Source organism: Equus caballus, chromosome 14 (genome assembly GCF_041296265.1).
Source record: "Equus caballus isolate H_3958 breed thoroughbred chromosome 14, TB-T2T, whole genome shotgun sequence".
Classification (NCBI taxonomy): domain Eukaryota; kingdom Metazoa; phylum Chordata; class Mammalia; order Perissodactyla; family Equidae; genus Equus; species Equus caballus.
Window position 1 is genome coordinate 22,598,846 of NC_091697.1, and position 10,777 is coordinate 22,609,622.

The window sequence follows — 10,777 nt, forward strand, 5'->3', positions numbered from 1 at the left end:
ACTAGAAGGACCCACAACTAAAAAATACACAACTATGTACCAGGGGGCTTTGGGGAGAAAAAGGAAAACTAAAATCCTTAAAAAAAAAAAAAAGGATTCTTTTACTGAGTATAACAATAGGATAAAGATAAAGCAGTATCTCAAAAAGTAATCCTCTCTTGCACCGTGTAGCAGATGGGCACCAAGACAGCAAGGGAATCAACTGAAAAAGACTAAGACAGAAGAGTCAGGAAACATTTTATCTGACAAAGGAGAAAAAGTGAACGGAATGCTCTGGATGATGACATTGACGGATCTACAGCATCCTGGAGAGCAAAATCCAAAGTTTGCGGGGATTTCTCCAGGGGGAACAAGTCAGGCAGGTAGTCCAACAGACATCGTTGACAATGTGGAAATCTGAGCTATTGGAAGACAGAAAAGTCTAATCTTAGATTCAAAGAACATTAAACAAAAAAAAGTGAAGCAAGTAATAAGTCTAGGAAAAACAGAAGTGCAAATGTAATTATACTCAAAATTTGGCTCAACAGTATACAAGATACACTATAGGCACCCAAACATGAAGGTTGAAAGTGTATTTAATCCAAAATTGTGATAGAACTATTTTAGGATGATGGGGAGAGGGAAATTTGAGAGCTAATATCATGACATACAATAACAGGAAGTTGGCAAAAATGGCTAAAATTAGTAAAATAAGAGATAGCTGGATAAGTATCAGAAAACATGCTTTCATAATCATAAGAAACAGTTTTAAAAGGTGAAAGTAATTGCCTCTCAGGAGCAGATTCATAGGGAGAAAAGAACTGTTGACTATTACTGTCTTTTAGAAATATTTCTCTTTTTTTAATACAATGTGCATATATTTCTTTGGAAAACAACTGAAATTTAACTTAAAAAAGTAATCTTGGGGGGACCAGCCCTGTGGCCGAGTGGTTAAGTTTGCACGCTCCAGCTTCGGTGGCCCAGGGTTTCTCAGGTTCAGATCCTGGGCACAGACCTAGAACCACTCAGCAAGCCATGCTGAGGTGGTGTCCCACATAGCACAACTAGAAGGACCTACAACTAGAATATACAGCTATGGACTGGGGGGCTTTGGAAAGAAGGAAAACAAAGAAGATTGGCAACAGATATTAGCTCAGGTGCCAATCTTTAAAAAAAAAAATGTAATCATGGAATTCATAGCAAGGTTGCACGTATGAGGTTAATATACAAGAGTCAATTGCTTTTCTGTATGCTAACAATGAACAAGAGGAATTTGAAATTAAAAACACAGTATAATTTACAGTAGTACCTAAAAAATGAAATACTTAGGTATAAATCTAAGAAAATATGTCCGAGATCCATATGGGAAAAACTATAAAACTCTGATGAATGAAATCAAAGAAAAACTAAGTGAATGAAGATTTAATGTTCATGGAAAGGAAGTGCAGTATTGTTAAGATGTCAGTTCTTCCCAACTTGGTCTATAGATTGAACACAATCCCTATCAAAATTCCAGCAAGTTACTTTATGGATATTGACAAACTGACACTAAAGTTCATATGGAGAAGCAAAAGACCCAGAATAGCCAACACAATATTGAAGGAGAACAAAGTGGGAGGACTAACGCTACCCATCTTCAAGACTTACTATAAAGCTGCAGTAAACAAGATGGTGTGGTATTGATGAAAGAACAGACAAATAGATCAACGGAGCAGACTAGAGAGACCTGTAATAAATATCGTCAACCAATCCTTGACAAAGGAGCAAGGGCAATACAAGGGAGCAAAGACCGTCTCTTCAACAAATGGTGCTGCTGGAACGACTGGACATCCACAGGCAAAAAAGTGAATCTGGGAACACAACGTACGCCCTCCACAAAAATTAATTTGAAATGGATCATAGGCCTAATGTAAAACACAAAACTATAAAACTCCTAGAAAATCACATAAGAGAAAACCTAAATGACCTGTATATGGTGACACCTTTTTAGACAAACATCAAAGATACAATCCACAAAACAAATAACTGACAAGCTGGACTTCACTAAAATTAAAAACTTTTGCTCTGTAAAAGATAATATTAAGAGGATTAGAAGACAAGCCATAGAATAGGAGAAAATATTTGCAGATACACATCTGATAGAGGATTCTTATCCAAAATCTACAAAGAATGCTTAAAACTCAGCAATGAGGAAACAAATCTATTAATCAATGGACAAAGGACCTTCACAGACACCCCATCAAAGAAGATATACAGATGGCAAATAAGCACATGAAAAGATGCTACACATCACGTGTCATCAGGACAATGCAAATTCAAACAAGAAGATTCTGCAGCTGGCCTTGTGGCATAGTGGTTAAGTTCGGCGTGTTCTGCTTTGGTGGCCTGGGTTCACCGGTTTGGATTCTGGCCACAGACCAGCACCACTAGACAGCCATGCTGTGGCGGTGACCCACACATAAAGTGAAGGAAGATTGGCAGAGATGTTAGCTCAGGGCCAATCTTCCTCGAGCAAAAAACAAACAAACAAACAAACAAGATACCCCTACACATCTATTAGAATGACCAAAATCTGGAACACTGTCAACACCAAATGCTGGTGAGGATGTGGACCAACAGGAACTCTCATTCACTGCTGGTGGGAATGAAAAATGGTCCAGCCACCTTGGAAGACAGTTTGATGGTTTCTTACAGAACTAAATACACTCTTACCATGCAGTTCAGCAATCGTGCTCCTTGGTATTTACCAAAAAGAGCTGAAAACTTATCTCCACACAAACACTGGCTCAAGGATGTTTATAGCAACTTTACTCATAATCTCCAAAAATTGGAAGCAACTAAGATGTCCTTGAGTAGGTGAATGGATAAATCAATTGTGGCGCATCCAGAGAAATGCTATTTCAGCACTCAATATTATTCGGCCTAAAAAGAAGTGAGCTATCAAGCCGTGAAAAGACATGGAGGAATCTTAAACACATATTAGTAAGCAAAAGAAGCCAATCTGAAAAGTCCACACACTGTACGATTCCAGCTATATGACATTCTGGAAAAGGCAAAACTATGGCGACAGTGAAAAGATCAGTGTTTGCCGGGGGCAGGGAGAGAGCTGAATAGGCAAAACACAAGAGATTTTTAGGGCAGTGAAAATGCCATGTATGATATTGTAATGACGCATATATGTCATCACGCATTTGTCCAAACCCACAGAATGTACAACATTGGGTGAACCCTAAGATAAACTACGGACTTTGGGTGAATGATGTGTCAATATAGATTTAAAATCGTACCACTCTGGTAAACAATGCTGATAATGGGGGAGGCTGTGCACGTGTGGAGGCAGGAGGTAACTGAGAAATCTCTGTGCCGTCCTCTCAATGTTGTTATAAACCTAAAACTGCTCTAAATAAAATAAATTCTTAAAAGAAAAAAAGAACTAGAATATCCTCCATTAGAATTTCACAATGTGGCCTGTTTAATAAACTCGGCTCTTATCAAACCTAGGGTGAGATGGGAATTGGGGTTACAAGTGTTGTTGAAAGAGGGGGTGTTGTGAATAACTTCTGAGAGATTCAGAAAAAATTGTTTTAGAGGAAATGACCAGAAAATTGGGGCTTGGGTATGGCCGGAACATGGAAACCAAGGAAGTGCATGAAAGAGGCCCTTGCTGTGGACAGACCACGTAGATTACATCTGCTCAGGGCAGGCATTAACTGCCATTCCTGGGAGCTGCCCCTTTATCCTGGGGATGACAGGGCCCATCCAAGGATCTCTGAGTTGGGGAGTGAGGTGGCAAATGTGGGAAAAGTCAACTGGGGTGGTAAATGCTCTAGAGTCAGAGAGCGTGGCCCCTCACGTCAGCTTTACCCCCTACCTGCCGTGGGACCGTGGAGAGGTTATGCAAGCTCTGTGTAACGCAAGTGTCAGAGCGTGCCTGGCGCACAGTGAGAGCTTGGCCACGGGAACACTTCTGATGGGAGGCATGGCAATGTCTGAGGAAAGACCCCTCTGGGAGCCACCCTAAAGAGATACTTCTGGAAACAAGGAGACTAGTATGAAAAACCTCAACAATTTGGCAAGACCTGGAGCTGAAACCCAGTCCTGGGAACCCGATAGGTGGGGGAGTCGTGGCAAGAGACCTGGGTGAGCAAGTGGAGGAGGCGAGAAGCCCACTTGGGCCTCCTAAGGGCTGTTCCCTAGAGCGCACTGGACTGACACTCAGCAAGGGAGAAGCCAGACCCACCGGTGCAGAGACCTTCACAGTGACGAGCAAAGAACTGGAAGAGTGAAGAAGAGTGACAGAACAGAGAGCTCTCTCTCCTGGGCTCCTTAATGCCTAAAGAGGATGTCTCTTACACCAAAGGAATGGAAACCCTAAAGTTCTTCACTGCCATATTGATTAAGGAAATTTTTCTAAAAATATTTTTTTAGGGCCAGTGAGAGTGAGGGTAGGAGGAGAATGGATGGAGGCCCGGGTCCTCTTAAATCCTCCCAAGCAGTCATTACCTATGGAAACCCCATCTAAGGCCAACCTGGGCCGCTCCACCATTTGGTAAATGGGATGACTTCCGTTTTAGGAACTTAGCTGTTATGTAACTAAGCAGCCTTTGAATGCACCAGGTAAGGAAGCTGGTAGAGTCAGCTCTCACACTGAATAACTGGCCTGGGCAGCAACAGCCAATCAGAGAGCTCCAGCCTTGACTTTTCTTTTAAAAAAAAACTCATATGGACACTGAAAGTAACGATGAAAGCCACATTCACTGTCAGGACAACCTCCCCTAAGCCCCTGGCAAGACCAGGGAGGGAGAGGCTGATGAGGATTGGGGGCCACTGCCATTCGGCCAGAACAGAGCTAATTAATTTCAGAGGCGATGAAATGAGTGTGTTTATATGAAGAACATAACACACTTGTAACCTTTTCTGGGTCCTCTGGGGCACCTCAGGAGAGGGTTTTGATGTTAGAAGTTATTCCCACTTGTCACATGAAATTGGAACATGTCAGACCCAGAGGCCTCAAACAAAGAGGCCTGTGCACAGGTCCCGAGCTACGTCCTTACTTCCTCTGGGCAGACGGCGCTGCTGAGTTTCCCCGTGACTACAGTTCACCCCTGGATATATTTTTCCCGGAAGATTGCATGAAGTACTCTGCTTCTCAAAATTCAGGCAGGCTGGGAGCGTTCTGAGATTTCTCTGGAAGGAGGTGGTATTCATCACCAGCCAAATATCCCTGCGTGATGTGGTTTAACACAGCTAGCTCTCCTTGCTGTCACAAGGGTGCCTGAGTCTCCAAATGTCAAGAGCAATTAGCTTTATCTAACCCATGATTATAGAGGCATGAGTTCAGCCACTCCCAAAAAAGGGTGTTAGAGTAAAATTCTTTCATTGATTAAAACGTGTCTTTGGTTAAGACCATGTAATAATAAAGATAGTAATAACCACAACAATAATGGCAATCCTAATGGCACCATTTATTCAATACCTATAACGTGCCAGCAACATACAACTCCTTCGAGCTGCAAAATAACCTTGCAACATGGTGTTATTAGCCTCGATTTTATAGACAAAAAACCTGAGATGCACGGGGGGCCTGGCTCACCCAGCATCACAGCTAATGTGTGGCCGGCCGAGATTTAGACTCACGTCCTGCAGACTAACTGATCTGACTACGGTTATGTGACTCCAATTCCTTCTTCCCAGCTGGATCCAGGCCAGCAATGGAAAGGACTTCCCTGAGCAGCTTCAAGCTCACTAAGGGGGCCTGGGTGTGGCCCCTGCCCCGGGCATCAGCAGGCTCCAGTATTAGTGGGTGGTTGGCAGGATGCCTCCCACGTCTGTCCCCGCTGGCATTGCAGAGCAGCAGTTAAGACTCTTCTGTAGTCACATTAATTCTTATCAACCTCGGACTTCTGGGGTTAAATCCAGAGTGAAAAAAATAATAACACAGTTTGATGCCATGGTTAAGAGCCCAAGCTTTGAACTCTAACAGTCCTGGGTTCGAATCCTAGCCTTTTTACCTGCTGCTGTAATCTCAGGGGTGCCAGCCAACCTCTCTGAGCGTCTACTTGTTCTCTGTAGGAGGAGGATAAAAACACTAGCCACATTCAAGTTCAATGAGACGGCTTATATCAAGTGTCTGGTCATAACCAGTGTCCATGGTATGGTTTCATTTTTTCCTTAGTGCAGTCCATGGACAGATGTCACTTTTCTTGGGACTGTCTTGGTAAACTGGGGACAAATCTCATCCCATCACTGCCATGCTTGAAACTTTCCAAGGCTTCCTGACGGGACATGGTCCAGGATCCAGACGAGAAATCAAGGCTGTTCCTGACCCAGCCACACCCGCGTCCCACCTCCACTCCCTCCTGCGGTGGTCAGCATCTGCTTCTCTCCTTCCCTCCACTCACCTGCTACGACACTGCACCCAGGCCCTGGGCACGTGCGGTTCTCTGCCAGAATGTCCCTCTGGGGACCCCTGACAGCCTGGGTCACTTCATCTGACTTGGGTAATAAAGCATTCTCTACACAAGCAAAGCCTCGTGCACCAGGCAGGGGACTCGAGAAACGTTTGCACTTACTGGGAAGAAAGTCTGGGAGGACATACAGTGTTATGGGTTGAATTATGTCTCCAACCAAAGAAAGATATGCTGAAGTCCTAAGCCTCCAGTCCCTCGGAATGTGATCTAACTTGCAAATAGAGTCGTGGCAGATGTAATCAGTTAATTTAAGATGAGGTTATACTGGAGCAGTGTGGGCCCCTAATGCAATATGACTGGTGCCCTTGTAAGAAGACTGTTAAGCGAAGACATGGACACAGCAGGGGACAATGCCATGGGACAATGAAGGCAGAGACTGCAGTTTACAGAACTGGAAGCCAAGGGATCCCAAAGACTGGAGGCACAGCACGGGATGCCGGAAAAGGCCGGGCCAGATTCCCTCCCGGTTAGAGGGAGTGCAGCCACGCCAACCCCCTGACTTCCAACTTCCACCTCTCAGGCTGTGAGACAATGAGTTTCTGTTGTCTTAAGCCATGCAGTTCATGGCACTTTGTTACAGCAGCCCCAGGAAACATACCAATTCTGTTTTCTACTGATTTTTCTAATTATTTACTCCATTCTCTCTGCATTTTTAAAACTAAAATTATTTGTGTTCAAAAATACACATGGCTGATTATTTTAAAATTCAAATAACGTAGAGGTGTATAAAATAAAAATCAATGCCCTCCCATAGCCTAACCCCTTGGCAATAACTTGTTTATGTATTAAGTAAATATTTATTTATGATCTACTCCATCCCAGACTAAGCATCGTGGACACATTAGTCAAAAAACAAATGTTTTTCTGTGCACGTGTAAACTCTTGTTTCGCTTTGTGTGAATGTAAACTTTGCTATGAGCATTCATTACATTTATAGTTAGAAAAAACAAAGATAGAAAAGAAACAAATACCACTGTGGGGGGAAGAACGAGGACGAGGTTTTCAGGAAGTCTCTTTCTGCCCCGCCAGCGCAGGGCTAAGCTGATTTCTACCAGGTACCATAGTCACCTGGAAGAGAAAGGTAGAAAGGGAGATTTCTAAACGTTGACTTTCCGTGAGGCCTTTGGCTGGGGGCTGCAGACACAAAGATGAAGTTCAAGGGCAGTGGAGAGAAGGGAGTTAGGTATAAAAAACCCACTACCCACAGCACAGAGGGGCAAGCGTTCTGACAGGCGTGTTGTGAGCCCAGAGGAGATGGGGGATGCACTCCCCCTGGTGAGGGACGCGAAGCTACTGAGGCAAGTCTGCACGCAGGGGATGTGCAAGCCCAGCCTTGAGGAGTCTGTGATGACAAGAGCTAATGTTGGTGTGGTCCCTCCTGTAGCCAAGCCTGGGCTACCATTTAGCAAAAGTTAACCTCATCTCACGCTTACCACCGTGCTCTGAGGCAGGCACCACCGCTATCTTCTCTTTCTGGAAGAATCTGTCTTCTGCCGTTTGCAGAAGGTGTACAATCTCAAGAGTCTGCAAGTTTAGGGCCAGACTACGTTGCTTTGGAATATTAGTTATCTGTTGTGCAAAACAAATTACCACAAATTTGGAAACGTGAGACAACACACATTTATCCCACAGTTTCTATGTGTCGGGAGTGGGACACTCTGGGTGTCCAACTGGGCTGTGTGGCCCAGGTGACCAGGGCTGCGGTTGTCTCAAGGCTCAACTGGAGTGGATTCGCTTTCAGGCTTTTGTGTGGCCGTCGGGCCCCGGCTTCCTCCATGCCTGGCGTGCAGCCTTCTCCACGACAGGCGGCTTCATCCGAGCACACAGTCAGGAGGCAAGAAAGAGCTCCAGCAAGACCAAAGGCACAGTCTTCTCTAGCCAACTCTCAGACGTGGCATCATCGTTTTTGCTGCATCCTGTTGATTAGAAACAAGTCGCTAAGTCCAGCTCACACTCAAGGGGAAGGAACCAGGCAGACCGTAAACACCAGAAGGCAGCCATCGCTGGGGTCATTTTAGGAGGCTTCTGGCCACACTTGGGACAATTGAGAAGAGGCTGCGCTCAGCCACCAGATCAGTCTGCCCTCTTCCCCAACTCACAGGAAAAAGCATGCATGTATGTACGTATAGACATATATATATTTATTTATACATGTGTAAATACACACTCAGTTGTACTATATATACACATACATGTATATATGTCTATGCCTGTTTATGTATGCATATATGTATACATATATCATATGCATGTATGTGTATATATACATGAATATGTATGTATATGTTTATATATACAGTACATGTGAGTGTGTACGTGTGTGTATATTTTACAGAATATATTTTGAAGGAATACCAAATAATAGCCTGAATGTGAAGGAAAGAATTGTCAGTAGGAATGGGAGGTGGTCAGGACCAAACTTGAGGATATTATACCCTGATACTGATCTGAACAGATTGTTCTCCTGGGTCGATTTCCAAGAGGGTAAGCATGCCAAGGAAGGAGGGTCCGTGGGTGAAAGCTGAGATGGGAGAGGAATGGGGGCTTGAGGGGCGGGGGGCAGGGAAGAAAGACCAAGCAAGCCGGAGCTGGAAATTCCTTCCAGACTTAATAATCCCGGGCATCATTAGTAACCAAAGCAAGACTTCAGAACATGTGTTTTGTGTTGACAGAGGGCCCTTAATTAAAATAGCCCCAGTGAAGAACAGCCTGATTAAAAGAAAAGTGGTGCTTAAAGAACAATTTGACTGTCTAGTGACATGGGTTGGCAGAGGGCGGGTCCTTCCCTCTCTTGTTCTACTGTCCTGGGGGGACCAGGCGCTGTGTTCCCTCCCTGTGTGTCAGGCAACATGCTAGGCATTTCACAGCCCTTGTCGCACTTACTCCTCAAAATCAACTTCACTTCTCTTTCAGAGACAGAGAACTAAGCCTCGGAGGCGAGGTGGTTTGCTGGAGGCCAGCCGGCTCGCACGGTCATGGCCGTCCACTCGGCGGCTCCCCCAGCACGGCTTTCGCTTGTGCCCAATTCGGGTTGTTCTAATGAATCAGAATGTCTTGTCAGTTATAAGAACCATATGCCGCCTTTACGCATTCCTTCTTGGAAAACCAGCGGTTTTAGGTACCCTCGCTGTTGCTCAAGGGCACAGCGGCCTCAGTCTACACATTATCCATGGTCTAGAAAAGGCTGCGGTGGGACTGAGATGTCCCGTGCCGTTGTCTGCCTGCCTTTCCAGGAAGCGACAGGGATGTCAGTGTTGGGACAGAGAACAAGGAAGGCCTATTCCGTGAGACAGCTGAAATCGTTTGGGGATTTGATGAAATGAACCGCTTTCTGGGAAAATTAGGCCTGTTCTGAGGAAATGAGGTTGTGTCAGAAACAAATCCACTCTAAGCGAGGGTTGGGGTGGAGGAGAAGATTCCCACCCCATCTACACGCCGTCTGCTGGTTTATAGGAACAACAGCCAGCACTGAGTGAGCTCTTACTGTGTGCCAGGCACTTCACCTGTATCACGTCATTTAATCCGCACGAGAATCCTGTGAGGAGCTACTATTATTAGCCCCACTTAAATATTACCCTTTATTGGCTTTTTTGTGAGAAAAAACAATTTTTAACTTTCATGAAATAGGAATTTATTATCCTAAATGATCAACTTTCGTAGGTGAAGTAAGAACCAGGTTTAGAATTTGATGGAGAGGCCCATCTGGCCATCACTGGCTTCCATGGGTAGTTGGAACTGTCTGCTCATTGCCCTCTCTAGAAATTTCCTCTCTCCCGTGGCTAATTTGACAGCCTCCCTGTTAACACCCCGCGACTCTCCCCCTCCCACCCTGCTCGTAGCGGAGGGTCCCCAGCGTGGTCACCTGACCCAGCTGCACTGAGAGATGCCTCCCCTGGGATTCGGGCTTGGGATCAGAAGATGTGCTAGTCACTCTCTGGGGGCTGAAACGGAGGCGCTAAAAAACCCAGACCACGTCACCCGTTACCCTACCTCAAGAGAGGCAGTCTGCAGTAAGACAGCGTACAGAGAGAAAGCCAAGAAATGAGGTAGAGACAGTGTTCTGGAACGTTCTGTACTCTGGTTCTGATTCTTCCTGAGCCCAGCTGAGTAGCTGCCCTTTCTGAGGCCTGGTTCTTCAGCCCTTCCTTTGATTCATGTACCGATAAAGTCCTCTTTTTACTTGAGTTGGATTTGTGACATTTGCAACCAAAAGTCCTAACAAATACAAATATGAGAGAGATTTCCCCTGGGGGCAGATCCAGTCCGACTGAAAGATCGTGTGCTTCCTGCCCCCCCAGGAAGAGACAGTTTCTGAGGCTTCGGAGCAC

The 10,777-nt window shown here is 45.1% G+C and overlaps 1 long non-coding RNA gene across 1 annotated transcript; it reads right to left on the reverse strand.

Annotated features, from left to right (window-relative positions):
• Positions 1-220: 220 nt before the first annotated feature.
• LOC138917550 (uncharacterized) lies at positions 221-10,510 on the reverse strand. The gene is made up of 4 exons (XR_011425733.1): positions 10,440-10,510; positions 8,229-8,365; positions 7,421-7,517; positions 221-401 (listed from the first exon to the last, which is right to left on the reverse strand). It is a non-coding gene; the product is annotated as an uncharacterized lncRNA (long non-coding RNA).
• Between the last annotated feature and the right edge of the window lie 267 nt (positions 10,511-10,777).